This window comes from Balaenoptera physalus, assembly GCF_965194825.1.
Source record: "Balaenoptera physalus genome assembly, chromosome: 21".
Taxonomy (NCBI): Eukaryota; Metazoa; Chordata; class Mammalia; order Artiodactyla; family Balaenopteridae; genus Balaenoptera; species Balaenoptera physalus.
Genome location: NC_138902.1, coordinates 42,147,485 through 42,168,409, shown reverse-complemented (window position 1 = coordinate 42,168,409; position 20,925 = coordinate 42,147,485). Strand labels below are relative to the sequence as shown.

The 20,925-nt window shown below is 34.1% G+C and overlaps 1 long non-coding RNA gene across 1 annotated transcript in view; it reads left to right on the top strand.

Annotated features, from left to right (window-relative positions):
* Positions 1-1,474: 1,474 nt before the first annotated feature.
* Positions 1,475-20,925, top strand: part of LOC309651417 — a 150,662-nt gene continuing 131,211 nt past the window's right edge. The window contains exon 1 of the long non-coding RNA XR_014258112.1: positions 1,475-8,167. This is a non-coding gene — a long non-coding RNA (uncharacterized lncRNA). The remainder of the gene's footprint in view (positions 8,168-20,925) is intronic.

Below are 20,925 nucleotides of genomic sequence, written 5' to 3'. Positions count from 1 at the left end.
TCTCAATTGGCCTGAATTGTTAGGTTTTAGGTACAGTGGCATGCAAATGTAAGGCTTATATGACTCTTGTCAAACTCTTCTCAGGGAATATAAATGTAGACCAAAGAAGGAAAGAAAAATTTAGGTGGCAAAGATAGCTTTAGAAAATATCCGATGAAAAAAATGAAAAAGGACACAGTGCTGTTTCTATTAAAGTAACAATCCTTAAAGTCTATTTATAAATTGGCCTATTACAAACATACTGGTATGATTACAATTTAGACATAATTAATTGCTGTATTTTGAACAAAGGTAAATAAAGTAATTGGCATGAAAGGTTTACATGGAATTTTTTTAAAATTATGAAACAATTTAAAAATCACCATTGCACATTGATTATGTATTGCATTAATAATCAAATATTGCTTAATTTGAAATGTTTACAGATTATCCTATTTGCTCACTCAGGTTGCATTATAAACATAAGACAAATTGTCAAGAATTATACCTTCTTGTTCAGATGCCCACATTTATTCCATAAAATTCTAAAAATTCCACGTTGATCTTATTCTTGCTGGCATACAGATAAACAGTAATTAATAGTCTAAGATAGTATGGGAATGCTAAAGTTCAATATGAGAGTGAAGGAGATTTTGATAATATTGGTAACTGGGATCAATATAAAATAAACCAATATAGCATGTTCTAACATAGCATATATGAGAGTTGGAACACATTTTTAGAGTGAAATAAAAATAATGCAATTAACAGATGCAACAGACATATGATATTTACAAAGAAAAATAGTATAAAACCACCAAGAATATTGGTTTGAAAAGCCACATCAGGTCTAAGTAATTATACACCAACATTATTTTCCTCTCCTACTATCCAACATCCCTCATTCTAACTTCCCTCGAGAAAATATGGCAATGATATTATAACACTGGCCTTGTATTTTGTTTTGTATTTTTACTTGTTTAGTTGTTTTCCCATTCTCCTACTGAGTATTTGACAGTTTATTGTCTATAGGCAAGAATAGATAGATAGATGGATGAACAGATAGATATTTAGATGTGAATATAAGGATACATGCCTATATGAACCATTGATCCTCATTATTCACAGATTCTGTATTTGTGAATTTTTCTACTCATTAAAATGTATCTGTAACCTCAAAATCAATACTTGCAGCTCATTTGTAGTCACTCAAGGACATGCACAATGTGGCTAAAAATTTGAATCGTTCTACATGCGTGCTCTCAGCTGAGGTCAAACAACACCATGCTCTGCCTTCTTGTTTCAGCTCTCATACTACAAACATGTCCTTTTCATGGTTTATCTATGAAAGCTTTTTGAGCTTTTTGTTAGTAATTTTGCTTTTTGTTAGTAATTTTTTGAGCTTTTTGTGAGCAATTTTGCTTTTTAAAATGCCCTTCAAACGTGGTGCTGAAATGCTGTCTAGGGTTCCTGGGTGCAAGAAGGCTGTGATGTGCCTTACAGAGAAAATACATGAGTACATGTCTTAGATAAGTTTCCTTCAGTTATGAGTTATAAGGCTGTTGGCCAACAGTTCAATGTTAATGAATCAACATTATGGATTAAATAAAGTGTTTTTGAACAGAAACACATATAAAACACATTTATGTATTGATCAGCTGATGAAATGTGACCAGAGTTTCACAGGAACCCACCCAGTACGTCCCCTAGGTACAGAACACAACTACCATGAATAATAAGAATTGACTGCATTACCAATGTCCTATATGTTGATGATATCTATATATAATTAACTATAAGTTAATAAGAAAAAGTATAAATACTTTTGATCATAAGCCTGTGGAAAAAAAGCTAAGTTTTAGTTATTTGGGGTAAAAGGCGTTTATTTCTCATGCGACCCTAAGGTGCTATTAAAATAAAAAATATGATTAACAGATTTCCAAACTTGATAGTTTTCACAGCCTCTTCAAAATATGAAGCAAGTCCATAGACATCACATATTTTAAAGGACTGTTAACTTTTTAAAAGATGTGTAAACTATGGGAATATTGGGACAATACTGATGGTAAATCTTATTTCATTCTTTTCGAATATGCATATACTTAGCTTTTTGGAAGAAACCAAGATGCTAAGTAAAATTTTCAAAAGCGTATCATCTTTTTAACCAAACATTCAATCACATAGTATAATGCTTAATGTGTCTTTGGAAATCTATACCTCTAGCCCAGCTATCTTCCCTGTACTCTGGATTCTTACATTTAACTGTTAGACCGACATTGCTATTTGGATGTCCAATAGGCATCTAATGGGCATCTTAAACCTAATATGTTTTTCCCCAAAACTTGCTTTCCTATCAGAATGAAGAGCAACTCCATCTTTCTAATGTTCAGGTCAACCATCTCAATCTTTCTTAAATTAACTCTTTTCCCACACTAAATGTTCAAGCCACCAGGAAATTCTGTTGGGGGCAGTAAATCCTTCAGAAATATATAAGAACACAGCCCCTTTTACTATCTCTATTGCTACCAATTTGTTCCATCATTTCTCACTGTTTTCCCAGCTCCTCTCTTAGCCTCTTCGGTCCATTGTCAAATGAACAGCTAAAGTAAAATTTTAAAAACTGAAATCTTATCATTTTTTCATCAGTGAGATTTATCTAATGGCTTCATAGCTTGCTCAGAATCAAAATCAATGTTCTATGGTCCACAAGACTCTTATAACTTGCCTCCATCAATCATCAGCCTTTGTGGTTATATGAAATCAGATTTCCATTTTTGAACTAAAAAAAGACAATGAAGATAATACAGTTATGAACATGATTAATTAAGAATTTACCTGTATAAACATACAAGCCAAAGTACTTGCTATGAATGGATATAAGAAAATATAATTCTGCACAATACTGATTTTTTCATGTATCAAAGGAAATTATCTTAAAAATTATTTGTGTAGGTTATTATGGAGAATTCTACCAACAAACTAAGTTTATAATTCAGAGGGTTTTACTTTTAGCAGCACTTGTTTCCCTTAAGAAGTAACTAAATAGAATCATAAACTCTGTTTCTATTTACCTACTTAAATTATTACTCAACCTTAGTGAACAGAAATAAAATGTTAAAAAACCTGCTTTTTCAAACACTTCATTTGAACTGACTCAAGATAACATATTTTGGTTTTGCTCATTTTCTTTTGTAATACTCTATTAATAATAAACAATTGGCTCCCTGTATCCTCACGTTCCACATCCACAAATTCAACCAACTGCAGACAGAAAAAATATATATATATTTTTAAATCCAGAAAGTTCTAAAATGCAAAACTTGAATTTACCATGAACAGGCCACTATTTACGTAGAAATCACATTGTATTACATATCATATGCAGTAGAGATGATTTAAAGTGTAGAGGAAGATGTATACAGGTTATACGGAAATATTGCCATGTTATATGAGGGACATGAGCATCTTCGGATTTTGGTGTCCGTGTGGTGGGAGGGAGTGGTCCTGGAACCAACACCCTGCAGATACTGAGGGAGGACTGTATTTACTACTGAGGTACTATTTACATCGATGCGAAACCATAGTCAATATAGTTCTATTCAGGAAAATAAAATCCCTTATAATTTTATGTGGAGACACTGAACAAAATAGTATATCTCTCTATATACACATATATATGATATGGATATCGTCTCTAGATTTATCTCTTTATGTACACTTCTGACAAAATTAGTAGGAAGAGAGAAAAATATCTCATAAGGTTATTAGAAAGAGTAACACATACATCTTAGCATATTTGATGATTTATTAAGTTGACTGCCTTTCTGGTCTTAAAAGGTGTATACCATCCAACATTTATTTTCTACAAATTATAGTGGAGTATAGAATTAATCAAAGGGTATTCTGCCTGTTTCCATTTTAACTTGAAAGGATCATTTGGAAAAATACAGGGCAAAAAAAAAAAAAGTTAATGATTATTTACAAAGAATTTTAATAGAACAACATAGTGAAATGCTCCTCCATAGATACTAATTTTTAGAGCAAAAAGAGAAAGAAAAAAAAGTGAGAGAGAAAATGATGGCCAGAGGAAAGAGAAGAGAGAGTTACTTAAGCTCCTGGGATTTCTCTTGTGAGAGGCTATTATTTGTATTGATTTTAGTTTGCAAGTTCTTTTCTTCCCTCTCTCTGCTGGCCCACTATGTAATCCATAAATAATAAATACAGTAGCAGTGAGTCATTCTTTAGGCTGCAAGCATAGCAACCATCACAACACATTAAACCACCAACTGAATACCACACCATCTCCATCATAAAATGCACTTCATCGTGGAAGCAAGACCCTAGATCTTAAACTCTCTGTTGGCCTCAAGAGTCTAATTAAACAAATTGAGTAGTGCAAAATGAAAGGATTCTTACAAGCCAAATATGTCAGCTCTTATTGTTATTTGTGCCTTAATTCATATCCTTACTTCTTTGTCTTTAAACCTTGACTTGAGTAGTGAATGTTTAAGGCAAGAGCTATTGTTATTACATAGCAAAATGTTACATATGACCTCTTTCTGGGTGATTTGATGGGAGTTATAAATTTTTTTCTAAGTAATATAACTTTGTTATTTATTGTATAAATCTGTGAGAAATGGAAAGCTTCAGACTATAGGCAGGTAACTAAATGGCTAGTTTATAAGCCCAAAGAAGAGAGTAAAGAAGAAGTGACTAGTGTCAATTAAAAGACTCTTTAGAAAGTAACATCAATAAAGTTAATTGGGAATTAATAATAATTCAGTGAGTAATATGACCACAGGGAGTTTCAGTGCTATAGAGAACTGGACAGGCATATCACATAGTACATGTGCAAGGCTCTTTTTCACTTTGTAGAAGAAGCATCTTATTTTTATGATTATTTTTTAACATTTTCTGGTATTGTAACAAACATCCAGAAAATTGAAAAAAATCATCAGTTCGTACTTTGGTGAATTTCAAAATGTCAGCATACTTGTCATTCCAGCACCCAGAGGAAGAACCAGGAGATGACCAGCATCTCCCAAAACCCCCTTGTTCACTTCCAGATACTTTCTTCCATAAGGGCTGACTTTCATCCACTAAGTCTAATTTCTAAGTACTTGCTTTTTTTCTGGCTTCTTGTGTGTAGATTAGTTTGGTATTTCTCATTCAGTATAGTATTTGATTGCTTAAATATACTACAGTTTATTTTTCCATTGGATTATTGATGAACAGCAGAGTTATTTAAAGTCTTGGGCTATTATATGTAGCGGTATTATGAACATAGTTTTACATATTTTTGGTAGACATACATGCTGGTTGATATACTATGCATATATTTATTTTAATAAATATTGACAGTTTGGAAAAGTTGTTGTACCAGTTTGCACTCTCACTAACAGCTTGTGAGCATTCCAGGTACTCTACCCCCTTGCTGGTACTTAGTGTTATCTGTAATTATTATTTATTAAAAAAACTTTTTTAGCTATTCTAGACATGGTAGTGGTAATACATATCACGTTCTGGATGTAATTGATACACTCTTAATGACTAATGAAGTTGAACACATTTTCCTATAATTATTGGCCATTTGGATATCTATCTTGTTTGGTAAAATGTCAAGTGTTTTGCTCATTTTTCTCTTGTGCTATCAGCCTTTTGTAGTGATTTGTAGGAGTTGTTTTTATAAGTCAGCTTGGGTTTTTGATCATTTAATGGTGTCTCTTGATGAATGGAAATTCTTGTTTGAACTTAATACAATTTTTCATTTCAAAATTTTCTGATTAATGGTTTTTGTAATGGCTCTGTGTAAGAGATCTTTGTCTTTTCTAAGGCCAAAAATATGTCCCCTGATATTTTCTTCCAAAAACTGTTATTTTAACTTTCACATTTAGATCTGCAACACATGTAGTTTACAGATTTGGAAGGGCTGTGCTATTTAATTATGATAACTACCACAATTTCCAATTTCTCTTGTGCTATCATACAATTTCATAAATTTGATTCTAGGATGTCCTTTGGTCAATGTATCAGTACTGGTCCAATCAGGAGAGAGAAACCATGCAGTAATTTAAACAGGGAAAACTTAATATAAAAATTATTACCTATAGCAAGAGGATGGAATAATGAAGGATAGGTTAATAAATCAAGAGAACTCTAAAGAGTGTAGGAATATTAGAAAAAAGGAGCAGTGACCGGCCCTAGCACTGACCTGAACACCAACACACAACCCCATCCTGGACTGAGATTCAGACCTTGTTGGAAAGGACACCACCATGACTCACACTTTGGTAGAAAATTGGCCATGGTGGATGCTGGTGGAACTTGCTGGAAATTCACCATTGAGGGCCTGGGAAAGCTGGAGATGCTCTGATGCAAAACTGTCCAGGGGAGGGTGGGGAAGGTTGCTGGCAGATGGGTGAGGCTAACCGTAATCTACTGTAGGCACCTGATGCTGGGGAAGCAACTCACACTTCAAGAACCTAACGCTGGATGAGCCACTCACATTGCCCGAGCTGCACCCTGGGGAAGGCACATGAACTGCAGGAGTCTATCAAGCAAGCAAACCCTTTCCTGACGCAGGGTATATCTAGCATTCTCTACTGAGAAAACTTCAGTACCAGTTGAAAAGGGAAACATATTTAAGGGCCCATATCCATTTTCACAAGGCAGACAAAAAGGGTTACATTGGAGTTGAGACAATGAATGGGTTACGGTCAATTTCAGGTTTGAAAAATGAAGACTAGGCAGTTAGATACCCAGGATTTCTTGACCTGATTCTAATAAATATTAAGGAAACTTAGCCATCCTGTGACTCAAGTTGGAAGATAGATAGATTCCTACCACCGGTGTGCCCTTGGCAGGTGAAGATCCCATTGTACTCACCTGGGAATGACTTGGCTCTGTCAGTCCTGAGGATATAGTCCTTGGAATCAGCCTCTGTTAGATAGTCAAGCACTCTGGACCATGTGGATTCCTGACAAGCCAGGAACTGGGCAAAACTTATTAAAATGTATCATGACTTCTTAAAAACACCCAGTTTCCAAGGTACTCTTGTAAAAAGTACCAGGTTTAATAAAATCATTCATTGATGGTAGTAACATCATTTCTCTGCTTATAATTAAGCAAGGAGTTAAAATTCTATTTAAAGAAAATAGATTGATTGACAAGAATTGCTCCCTGAAATATCTTTAATTCTATCTACATACAGACACATTGGCTTTATTATTTTTAAGCATGTAGAAGGGAGACTTGAATATACTACATCTTGATAAAGAGCTGACAGGGAATGTCTCATGATGGGGAGAAAAGTTGCTCCAAAAGAGAGGCTAATAAAAAGGTACTGAGTTATTAAGTCCAAAACTAAAGATTAAATGTTGGAATTATAGAATGTAAGAATAAGTCATTGTAAGTCTTGGATAAATGTTGAATCAGAACTGGTGTTTAAAAAAGGATATGTAAACGGTTTAGGGTCCAGATTTTCCTTTTGTCTAATCTTTATAGCAATTTTTAAGGTACTGTTGGAAGCTGCACAGAAAAACACTGAAAAAACATGTAGCTACAAGAAACTTGATTCCCACGAGGATGCATGGGCTCTTGAGGTCAAGCAGAGCTCCGGAATTCTAAGAATGTATGGAATCTTTTATTTATTTCTCTGTGAGTTGCCTCCTGAACTTATGTAAGAATTATTTATCTTCATTTTTCAGAAGTGGGAACCAAAAGAATGTTAAGTGACTTTACCAAAATGTAAGAGCAGCTCAATAATAGAATTCTAAGAGGAGTTCTAGAATCCCTAGTAAATTGCTAAAGTTGTTTTAAAATTAAATGTGGCATTTTAGAAAATTTTGTGAGTGGTCCTACTCATCTACTCCTACCTTATTAGATGGATATAATATTAAAATAAAATTATTTCTTTCTTAATACAATTATTAGATCATTTTTATTTTTGTAAATAAAAGACATCTTCAACAGTCTGAAAAACAGTGCCCAGGGGTTTCCCTAGTGGCGCAGTGGTTGAGAATCTGCCTGCCAATGCAGGGACACGGGTTCGAGCCCTGGTCTGGGAAGATCCCACATGCCGCGGAGCAACTGGGCCCGTGAGCCACAGTTACTGAGCCTGCGCGTCTGGAGCCTGTGCTCCGCAACAGAGAGGCCGCGATAGTGAGAGGCCTGCACACCGCGATGAAGAGTGGCCCCCGCTCGCCGCAACTAGAGAAAGCCCTCGCACAGAAACGAAGACCCAACACAGCCAAAAATAAATATAAATAAATAAATTTTTAAAAATTAAAAAAAAAAAAGCTAGAGAACGTTGCCTTTATGATCACCCCAGAAAGTTCCCTCCTGTGTCCAGCCAATTCCTACCCTCACTTCTAAAAAAAAAAAAGAAAGAAAACAGTGCCCAGTAGTATGCATAATAATTATAACATTTAAAAAGTAATATATAATTAATTAACTGCCTATTTGACCTCCGGAATTATTATTCAAGACCTATTTCTTGAGTTCTTATTATTCACACAATACTCTGTGTGACCCTGTAAGGACTGTAAAGAGACATTATTGTACAGTGTATAACAGCATGGATTTTGGAGTTTAATTTCCTGGGTTAGGACTGTTGCCTTACCATTCACTGTATGTGTAAACTTGGGGAAATTGTTTCACTTCTTTCCTCATTTATGAAAAGTGTATAATTATAGTACTTAATGTTTTAGGGTATTATGAGTGTTAAGTAAATTTACACATTGTCAAGTAATTAGAACAGTATCTCACACATAGTTGTTGCTCAAAAAAAAATATCAGTTCCTGTGAATAAGACAGATCCTGACAAATAAACATGGTGTAAAGGATACCGGTCACTGTGCTGTGATCTTGTGCTGTCATGTTACATCAAGAGAATTATTTATGGTGTAGAGGAAAAAAAAAAAATTCTCATCTACCTTTCTCAGTTCTTAGCTGAGACACCTGTAATGAAAGCAGATTAACAAGAGGGAAAAAAAAAGAAAACCAGAACGTTATTAACATGTATACCACATGTGGGCATGGGAGATGCCCAGAGAAAAACAAGTGACTCCCCAGGTGACTTAGAATTCGGGCTTAAATACCATCTTCATAGGGAAAGGGGAGGAGAGATGTAGGCCTCTTTTGGGAGAGGAAATGATTTTTAGGACGATGAATGGGCCCTTAGAGGAGTGGATGGGTGTGATAGTTTGTGACAACACGTGTCTGGGTGTGGTGTCATTTCTAGTCTCCTCTCTGGTGACGAGTCAACCTTCTCTGGTTGATGAAACTCCCGGGGAGGGGATTCATGACAATTGGTTCCTTTTAGAGGATGTGTCTTCAGGCAGATTAAGGAGTTCAGAGAAAGCCTCTCTATGCATTTGCTGTTTTCCAAGTGTCTACAGCTCCAAGTAATCAATATACCAAAGTGACATATTTTGGAGTGGCACGTCCTAAACATCCTACAGTCATATTTTAGGGTGAAATATTCTGCTACCCTTCAGTGGTTTCGAATTTTTAGTAAAATAATCTTGTAATCATGCTTTGAGAATCCCTCTATGTTGTAGAAACAAAGAAAATGAAAAGTGATCTTGGGAGGAAATATGATCAGGAACCGGGTGGTAGTTGTATCAGCCAGTTTCAAAAATGGACTGAGGAACCCATATATGCATATGGGGCTTGCTGGCTTTCTTTACCTGTTTTCTTTTTATCTCTCCTGACAGATATGCCCAGGGTTCTCCTGTGTTACATGAAACCTCTGGGCACAGTGTTATTATATCATAAGAAACCACTGACTAAAGAGAGAGTTCTTAGAAGAAAATCATGGACGATTGATCAATTAACCATGAGTTACAGCTCCTTAAACACATGTTCCTTAGAAGGATATAAAAGATCATTTGTAATCCAAACTACTAAGTAGAAGGAGGAGTCCAGCCACCCACCTTTCAGCCAAAAATGTGCTCCCAGTTTCTTTTTCCTATAAGCAGACTTCAGTCAATGACAGACTTAATCTAAACTGTAAGGTCTATGGTCCTTACAGCTACAATTGGGCAGCATCTTGGTTGGTTGTAGCATATAGACTCCTACAGCAGAGACTCCTGTGGTGTGAGTACCACAATTGTCTTACTCTAAATCTCTGAGCCAGCACTGACTCATCACCTGGAAAGCAAACAGTTTAAAATGCAATGTTATCTCGGGTAGGAAACACAAAGTGGGCTTGTCTGCCTATCAAACACAAAGTGGGCTTGTCTGACCTCAAATCGTAGTTGTCTCTTCATGGATTCTGAGTGTATTTTTCCTGACAATTTTAATGAAAAAAATCTGAAAAACTCTCATTCTGGCCACATGAGGTCATAGTGTATATAGAAAGATGAGGCTTGTCACAATTTAACTACTACATCGTGATATGGAACAGAGAACCTCCAGTCAAAACTGCTTCATGTCTGTCATTAATGGTAGTAACTCAAAGATCCAGGCTGCTCACAAACTCAGGGACTCAAGCTGGCAGAGTAGCAACTATCTTGAAGGATGTCAGTCACCTTGCCAAAGGTTAAAGAGAGCTCTGTAGGTAGGGGCTTGCGTCAGCAATCAAGTGCTCTGTTTTGGAAGCGATGCACATCATTTCTCCTCACAGTTCATTGGCCAGAACTAGACACATGATTTACACAACTACTTGGAGGGCAGAAGCATTTGACAAACAGCACCAATGACTACACAGAATGTATTCTTCCTTGAAATAATAGAAATCCAAGAGAGCAGGTACATCCCTTCCTTAAAAGACACCGTATGGAGAATTACAAATTTTAAAATTCAGACTGATCTATACCAATTTTACCAAGGCACAAATATTAACTTATTTCGGGATATAATGGCAGTAACTAATTGGTAGAATTAAGCCAGAATATTTTTACCTTAACCTGTTACTAGATTGTATTGAAAAGAGGCTTCATGGCAAATTTCTTTACATACGAATATTTATAATCAAGCAAGCAAAATAAAAGTATATTAAATTTTGAATACAGTAATACTATACTAAATTTTAGACGTACTGTTAAGAATAACTTGAAGTTAGTTCATGGGATGATGTGAAAAGATGGGTTGAGGCTGCTGAGTTATGTTAGATAAGATCAGAGGAAAGAGCACAGTAAGAATTTCCAAGAGCCATCATATAGTGCAAGAGAGCCAAGAGGGAGAGTTTAGGGTGACTAGGCATCATGTCCAGGATGGTATTTCTCTACAGTTTCTGCATTTAAATGTCTCAGTGTACGTATGTCCAGCTTACGTGATTCGGTGGTGCAAAAATGAACAAGTTGGGAAATCCCACATCTGATTTAACACAAAATCTGCATTAAACTGACATCATTTCCTACTTAAGAATGATATAAACTGATTTGTATTACACAAATATGTGTTTTACACAAACATGTTATAGCAGAACAAACAGTTCTAATTTAAGCCAAGCCATCTGGTGTTAACCAGAGATAAAGAGAAATGGCACGCCTGTCCCAGTCACCTTTGGAGCACTGCCCTACTCAAGCAGCTAATACCACCTCTGATTTAAATTCTCAATTAAAGCATCTAATTGCACCTATGCTTTAAATTAAATTGACCAGCGTAGTCCTAGTATAACATTGCCTATACTTAAATATTTTAAAGTAAACTGCAGACAAAATCAGAACATTGTTTCGCAGATAGAACCAAAATTATATTGGATGCCATTTGAAATATTTCTAAGTTTTCCATGGTATTAATATGGGAGCATGCAAGTTTTAGTAAACATTTAAAACTTTTAAAATTTGATGAAAGATACATTTATGTACTTTATTATCCCATCAAATTAAAATTATATTTAGACAGAATTTTTAAAAAGATGATTATATATATTCACAATATAAAAGAAAATTTCATTAAGTGATCAGTCTGGATGGAAGTAGGAAATGTATATAAATTGACAAAACAATTAGGTTATGTTTATGTTTGAATCCACCGTTATGAACTCTGTTAAATATGTTATTATTTTTCATGTGTTAAGAAATAAATATATACGTATTTGGCATTTTTATATCCACTTAATGTCTAAGAGTGTTTGGCCTTGTTTTGTAATGACAAAATGACAGTTTTGTAACCATAATTTAAAGGGTAGTATTCAGTAATTTATTTGATTAATAATTTTAAGTAAAACCTTACTAAGGTGTTGCTCATTATTAGAGTTAAAACATCTTCAAATACACCATCTTTAATAATGAGATTTATCAAATGAAAACAATTATTAAGCAACTTTCTCTTCCAGATTGCTGTTTCCCTCATATTTGAATTAAATACATCTTTGACAGATGCTCAGGTTGTATTTGTCAGAGCAGCATGTTTTTAACTTTTTGAAAATCATCTTTGATAGCTGATGCAGGTTGCACTGAGATACCCAAGAGGATTCAGCTGCCAAAGCCATTTAGACAATGGTGGTTAAGACATGGAATTCTTGGACTTAGGCACTTCTTTTGAGTGTCCCTGGAAGGAATCCCAAACAGCAGTAAACTTTACCCTCACTGACCCTTTTTTGTCATTTTTTTCTGTCTCTGTGGTTTGTGCTTTTGTTTCTGGTATTGGCCAAGTTTGGATCTAATCTGGCTTCCTCATGGCTAATATACCATTTTTCTTCGGTGGTTCTGATTGAAACACTGGCTTTATTGTCTGAGCAATTGATGGTCACCATCATGCAGAGACAGGGATTTATTCTCTGTCAGATGAGAGATGAAAAAGAATCTGGTCTTTAGCCATTTTTGTCTATCTGTACAGTATTATGTCTCATTAGAAAGGAGATGTCATCCCTTTGAAACCTACACTGGTGTGATTTTTGTTCTTGTGTTTACTTTAACTGTAGCCGAAGTTGTAAAACCATGTGTAAAGGTTTCTATGGCCTGGGTGTCTGTAATTGATAAAAAGTTTTTATTTCATATCATGTGAATTAGAAATATTTCCTATCTCTAGAATGGCTTAATAAATTAAAATATAAAGTCTCTTAAATAAAAAGTACTGTTTTTATTGCCTTACAGAAGCTAATAACATATATATATGTACACAAACATTCCTAGAAAAAATATTAAAAACTAACATGTTTAATACTTAAAATATGCTAGATATTGAAGGGGAGAAAAAATACTCTCACAGAAAACTGTCAGCTCAAAAGTGGTTTTATGTAACAATCCAGGTTTACATGAACAAAATGAATCCCTGAGGAAATCCTGATTTTATCCATGTTGTACAATGCAGGAATATATTTTATAGTTTTTAAAATGAAATTTGCTCTTATTTTCTCATGGCAAGACTAAATAATCTGTTTCTTAAGTCTCTTATACTTATTTACTGACTAAATAAGTTATATTGTTTCCATATGATGTTTACAATCAAGAAAAATATAAATTTGCTGTCAATGAAATTTGAATTATAAATCTGAAAATTTTTTTACTATCAAGAATAATTAGGTTATATAATAAGTCAACTAAGATATAATTTCTAAGATCTTTAGATAAACGTGCAAATGTGCATTGATATTGGTAGCATTAAATGATGAGTAAATTTTAGATACCTATGTAAGTTTTAAGTAAGAGAGAATACTACAACATTGGTTATAAGCATTGCACAGACTAATACTCACCCACCCATCCCAACCCAGCACACACACATACATGTGCATGTGCACACACACACGTGATGTTTTATATTAAATAATTTTTCTCTTGTACATATTATGTTATGAAAAAGAGTAAAGAATGTATTTTTCATGGAAAAAAGAAAGTAGTTTTCTTTGAAGAGAAATGTCTTGTTGCAAATGTGAAAGAAGATAGTGAAATTAAAATTTGAATGGCTATAAAAGGTCATAGAAGTTTGGCAGATGGGAAACATTTTTGCCTTGGTTTATAATAATGACAAATAAAAAGTCTGAAAAGACCTAATAGATTGGGCTAAAATTTTAGCAAATTTGCTCAATTTCGACAACTTTGTTCACTTAAAAAAGTATATGGATAATTAATGTAACAAATCATAATAATGTAAAATTAAAATTTCATTTTCTCCATTAAAATGATAAATTATCTTACAATATCTAGTCTGCTTATAACAAGAGGTAGTAAAATTTATTCTTCCCCCTTTCTGTAAGGTTTCCGGTTGATAGAGATTTTGTATCTCACCAGAGTAATTTTCTACACTTGGTACTGACTTTTTTATACCCTTGATTATTTAAAATAAACAATCAATCAATTAAAATTTCCTCACTTTTGAAAGAACTGAGATTCCTTATGATTGTGCTACTCTCTTATATTTATATTTTTAAATAAACTCTGTCACTCTGAATTATAGGCAGCAAGCTACAACTTTCATTGTTTTCAAGAACTTACTCTGTTAATCACATTAAGTACTATCTTTGACAACTCTTGTGATCTTGTCTTCCTGAGATTAATCTCTCAATTAAAAAAAAAAAAAGTAAGCTGTCTTTTCCATCTAAACTAACTTTAAGATTTCCAGGTGGTCAGTATTTTATATAAAAAAGTAGAATGCTGGAAATAATTTTTTTGGTATGCTCCATATTTCCTACTTAGCTCAAAAATGTATTGGCTTCCTGAAAAGAGTAATTAAAAGGGAAATTCATCCTTCCTTAGGTACCTTTTTCTCAGGTAAATTGTTATTAATACGAGTAAGTTACAGAGATTGTGTACTTTTAGAGGAGTTCCCTTGCTGCTCATGGAATGTGTCTTATGTACCTTCAGGGGAAATACTAATGAAGTCTTTTTTGAGCCAGCTATTTATTGTACTTATGAGAGAGTATTTTTATTCCCCTCCACTCTTAATATTTTTTGTTAGTGTAGTAAATTAGACAACCATCCAGTCTTGTCATCTGTAGGTGGCTTTCTGATCTCTCATGGTCTCCAGCTCTGCTAAAATTGACAAACTAGAAATGTATTCTACCACAAGGAGGGCCAGTCTGAGCTTCATAAACAGAGCTATGCCAGCTAGTCTTTAGTACTGGTACTTCAAGGAAAGACTAATAGTACTGACTTCTAAGCTGATTATCACATAGACAAATGTCTGAATCTGCTAGCGTACTGAGTCAGCAATTTCGGGACATTTTTATGGAGATGTACAAGATTTTATGAAAGCTGACAGGAGACAATATCTATTGGAACAAATATCAATTAAGTAAGAATGAATGAAATGATGAAGAACAGTTAATTATGGTTATTTGTTTGGAATATTGTTGATATTATTTTGAAAGTTCTCTTTTTTTCCACTGATATATATTTAAAGAAGATATTTTTTCCCTTTTTACCTGTATGTCATCTTTAATTTAGTCATTCAGGGTTCAGGAACAAACACTTCTACTAAATATTTTTTACTTTTAATGGCAGTAAAAGTATTTATTTAACAAAAATCAGTCATTTTAAAAAACCAGGATACAGTTTAACAAATCAACTACTCAAACAGAAACAGTGTTTACATTTTCTGGGGTGTCATATTTGAAAATAAATTTTATCTAAAGAGGTATAGTTGGTGCACCGTTAAAAAACAACGGGGGTTGCATATTTTTTCTGAAAACGATACCTAGGAAGCCCTCCTAGGAAAGTCATTTGATAACAGTTCTGTAACTAACAGTGTCCCTTTACAGGTAATAAGTCTCTTCCCATCCGTAAGTTACTTAGCAGATTTTGGAGAGGCAGTGTAACCGTATTTATTGATACTGCAGATGAAACAGAAACGAATATCTGAGATTTAGTATCCTAAGCAAATTGAAATGTTCGGTAGCCTACCATGGGAATCATGTATAGTATGAAGTCTTTACAGATCGGCTTCTTTCACTTCATAATATTAAGAGCAAGTAATAACAATGATAATAATATTAACTCAAGGAGTGATAAAGCATATTAAAAATACAATCCTAGGTTCCTTTTAAAATCTTTTAATGGAAATTACCTTTATGTTCTTAGTAGTTATTCATCACTGTATGACTTTTGATTTGCTAACCACACTACAGGGTATATCAACTAGCATCTTATATATATGTATATATAAGATGCAGATCATATATAAATAAATAGGGTGAAAACACAATTTTTGTGGCATTTTTGTAATAAAAAAATTTGGAGATTATTTTAAATCATTGGAAGTGGTACACTATTAAAAAAAATTGGAAACTTGGAAATAAGCAAAAGATGACTGTCATTTTGTGCTGATGCCGAACAAGCCAATCTAAATATTATCTCATTCTCTGTAGGTATGTATGTTTGTTTTACTATTAGTCACTGTTGATTAATACGTTTTACAACTCTGTAAAGCTAGAGGTTAACTTGTTGACAATATATAGCAGTGCAATAGATTTTTGTCTGAGAGCAGAGCAAAATCTGTGATTTTGTTCTACAGATATGCAAATGATTTCTGTGCAAGAGAAAAGATCAAACACAGAGTTATATTTGCATTGCCCTATAGTGTATTAATCAGTTTTGTACGTAGTTTCACAGTCTTTCCAGTTTTCTTCCTTGCAGTGATTCTATATACTTCTGTATCTCCTTTGCTTCTTTTTAAATAGACTATTTTTTAGAGCAGTTTTAGGTTCACAGCAAAATTGAGTGGAAGGCACAGAGGTTTCCCGTATTCCCCTTCTCCCCACATATGCAGAGTCTCCCCTGATGTCATCAGCCCCCACCAGAATGGTGTATTTACTACAACTGATAAACCTACATTGAGACATCCAACCAAAGTCTATAGTTTACATTAGGGCTCACTGTTGATTTTGTACAACTGTGGGTTGTACAAATTTACAGTAGGGTCTGTGGGTCTGGACAAATTTACAGTAACATGTATCCACCATTATAGTACCATATAGAGTAGTTTCACTGCTCTAAAAATACTCTGTGCTGTCTATTCATTCCCTCCTCCCCCATCCCAGGCAACCACTCATCTTTCACTGTTCCCATAGTTTTGCCTTTTCCAAAATGTCATATAGTTGGAATCAGAGTATGAAGCCTTTACAGATTGGCTTTTTAAATTTTGTAATACGTACTTAAGTTTCCTCCATGTCTTTTCTTGGCTTGGTAGCTCATTTCTTTTTAGCACTAAATAATATTATGTTGTCTGAATGTACCACAGCTTATTTATCCATTCACCTACTAGAGGGTATCCTGGTTGCTTCCAAGTTTTGGCAATTATGAATAAAGCTGCTATAAACATCTCTGTGCAGGTTTTCATGAGGTCATAAGTTTTCAACTCATGTGGGTAAATACCAAGGAGTGTCATTGCTGAACTGTATGTTAAGAGTTTGTTTAGTTTAAAGAAATCACCAAACTGTCTTCCAAAGTTGTTGTACCATTTTGCATTCTCATCAGCCATGAATGACAGTTTCTGTGCTCTACATCCTTGTCAGCACTTGGTGTTCTGATTTTGGCTCTTCTAATAGGTGTGCAGTGATATATCATTGTTGTTTTCATCTGCCATTCCCTGATGACACATGAAAAGATAGGGAATACCTTTTCATGTGCTTATTTACCATCTGTATATCTTTTTAGTGATATGTCTGTTAAGGTCTTTGACCCACTTTTTAGTTGAGCTGTTTATTTTCTTATTGTTGAGTTTTAAGATTTCTTTGTATATTTTGGATTACAGTGCTTTATCAGATACGTCTTTTGCAAATATTTTCTCCCACTATGTGGCTTATTTTTTCATTCTCTTGATAGTGTCTTTTGCAGAGCAGAAATATTTTATTTTAATTTTAATACAGTCCAGCTTCTCAATTCTTTCTTTCATGAACTGTTCCTTTGGGGTTGCATACAAAAAGTCATCACCAAATCGAAGGTGATCTAGATTTTCTACTGGGTCATATTGTACGAGTTATATTTTTGCATTTTACATTTAGGTCTGTGATACATTTTGAATCAAGTTTTGTGATGGGTATAAGATCTATGTTTAGACTGAATTTTTTGTATGTGGATATAGTTATTCCAGCACCATTTGTTTAAAAGACCATCTTTGCTCCATTGTATTCCCTTTGCTCCTTTGTCAAAGATCAGTTGTCTGTATTGATGTGGGTCTATTTCTGGCCTCTCTATTCTGTTTAATTGTTTTTTGTCAAGTCTTTCACCAATACCTCATTGTCTTAATTACTATAGCTTTATATTTAGCTGAAGTCAGGTAGTATCAGCTCTTTTGTTCTTCTTTCTTAATATTGTGTTGGTTGTTCTGGGTCTTTTGCCTCTCCATATAAAGTTTAGAAGCAGTTTATCTATATCTAAAAAATAACTTGCAGGGATTTTGATTGGGATTGCATTGAATCTATAGATCAAGTTAGGAAGAACTGACATTTTGACAATATTCGGCCTTCTTTTCCATGAACACATAATATGTCTCCATTTATTTATCTCCTTTTTGATATTTTTATTATAGTTTTATGGTTTTTCTCAAACAAGTCTTATACATATTTTGTTAGATTTACACCTAAACATTTAATTTTTTGAGTGCTAATGTAAATGGTATTGTGTTTTTAATTTCAAATTTGACTTATTCATTGATAGTATATAGGAACGTGATTGACTTTTGTATATTAATCTTATATCTACAAATTTTTCTATTGATTCTTTCAGATTTTCTGCAGAAATGAACATATCATCTGTGGAAAAAAAGATAGTTTTATTTCTTCTTTCCTACTCTGTAATTTTAAAATTTCCTTTTCTTGACTTTTTGCATTACCTGGTGTATTCAGTACAATGTTGAAGGGCAGTGGTAAGAGGGGACATCCTTATCTTGTTCCTTATTTTAGTGGGGAAGCTTTGAGTTTTTTTACCATTAAGTATCATGTAAGCTGTAGGTTTCTTGAATATATTCTTTATCACGTTGAAAAGTTCATTTTTATTTTTTAGTTTACTGAAAGTTTTTATCATGAATGAGTGTTGGATTTTTTCAATGCTTCTCTGTATTGAATGATAGATCATGTGATTGTTCTTCTTATTCTGTTGATGTGATGGATTACATTAACATATTTTTGAATGTTGAACCAACTTTGCAGGTCTGTGATAAATCCCACTTGGTTATGGAGTATAATTCTTTTTATATTTTGTTGGATTTGATTTGCTAATATTTTGTTGACAATTTTTGCATCTATGTTCATGAGAAATATTGGTCTGTGGTTTTATTTTCTTGAAATATCTTTATCTGGTTTGATATTATGGTAATGCTGACCTCATAGAATGAATCTGGAAGTATTCCCTCTGCTTTTATCTTCTGAAAGAGATTGTAGAAAATTGGTATAATTTCTTCATTGACTGTTTGGTAGAATTCACTAGTGAACCCATAAAGGCCTGGTGTTCTCTCTTTGGCAAGGTTATTAATTATCAATTCAATTTCTTTAATAGATAAAGACATTTAGATTGTACGTTTCTTTTTGTGTGAGTCCTATAATTATTGAACCAATTTCATCATCTTGCTGTTTCCCTCTTTAATAAGTGAAACACATCTTTTACATGTTATCACTTAAAAATATTTAGTGTCCCAGAAGGTTTTGTATTCCGATTTAGTGTAGTTCAATACTGTAAATGTTAAAGTGTTAGTACAGTTTAGAAATATATAACGCGTTTAATTAACTAAACATTTAAAATGAGACCAAATATTTTTCAAAAGTCCTCAAGGGAAATGTTAAAATTTGAAGGACCTATCAATAAAAAAATAATTTATTGGGTGAACTTAACCCTAAGCGAGAATTCTTAAATTTTTGTATCTCTCTGTCACTTTGCCTTTGAGCAGCATAATTAACATACTGAAGGAGGACCAAAACAGCTCTCTTAGGACTTTGCAGAAAATAGGTCAAAAAACCTTGGGATTTGGTAGAGACTGAGAAATTGTTAAGCTAATTTTGCAGTGAAATTCTTAACCACCTTTGTCTTGTTTAATGTCTGTCTTCCTCATTATCGCCCACCAAGTGCTCTTCTCTTTCAAATGACCAACGCTGTCTCTGTGATAACTGTTACATCTGCCTCCAAACATGGTCCTCAACCATCACACAACACCCAGCATGTGGTCTAACAACCTTCATCTTAAACTCACTGGTGTGATAGCTCTACCAGGAATCCTCCCAAATATATCACATATGAAGCAACCCATAAAGGGAGAAACTCAGAAGTTGCCAAGGACAAGTGATAAAGTCCCCACTAAACCTACCCCTTACAGAATTGCCCTTTCTTCCTCCATGGCATGGTATTATTATATCACGGTGGGATCAGCTGTTTATCCTTGACAACAGAGAAAACTAGTTTTCAAAAATAGACTCCTGGTATTTCCTCAAGAAACCAAGATATGTGAACATAATTGTTCCATGTAAAAATGTGTAAAAGAACACCTGTAACTTCAAAGGACACGGAAATAAGGAGGATCCTGATAGGACCTATGGAAGTCCTACCAATCTCAGGCATTGAGAATGAACCTTCCCTTGGGTCAAAACTTACTAAATTCAGACAGTCCAAACATGGGCTTTTCTCCCCTTCATAGCCCTGATTTACAACTGACTCTTTGACCAACTGTCCTGGGTCTCAACACTGTTCTCCTCTCTGAGACATAACTCTTTGCACATTCATTTCCCTTATTCCATTTTCTTTCCTCTTCCACTTCTGCCATGTGATTACTCATTTTTTTTTCTTCCTCCTTTCTGTCAGTAACCCACTGAGGTACTAATATCTGAGTGGTGTATTTGCTTCTTCCCTTCTTTCTGTATGGTGACAATAGTATATTAAAATTTTAATATAAAATTTGGATATGTGGTGTTTTTCCTTTTCCCTCATTACTACCAAATTTTTGTTGTTGTTCATTTGCATATTTTGTTTGTTTGTTTTGAATCCTCTTTTCTTCCCAACTACTCTGGGGATAGGTCGTAGTTTGGCCCAGACTCACAGCACTGAATGGAAGACTCTGAAGATAGACACTAAA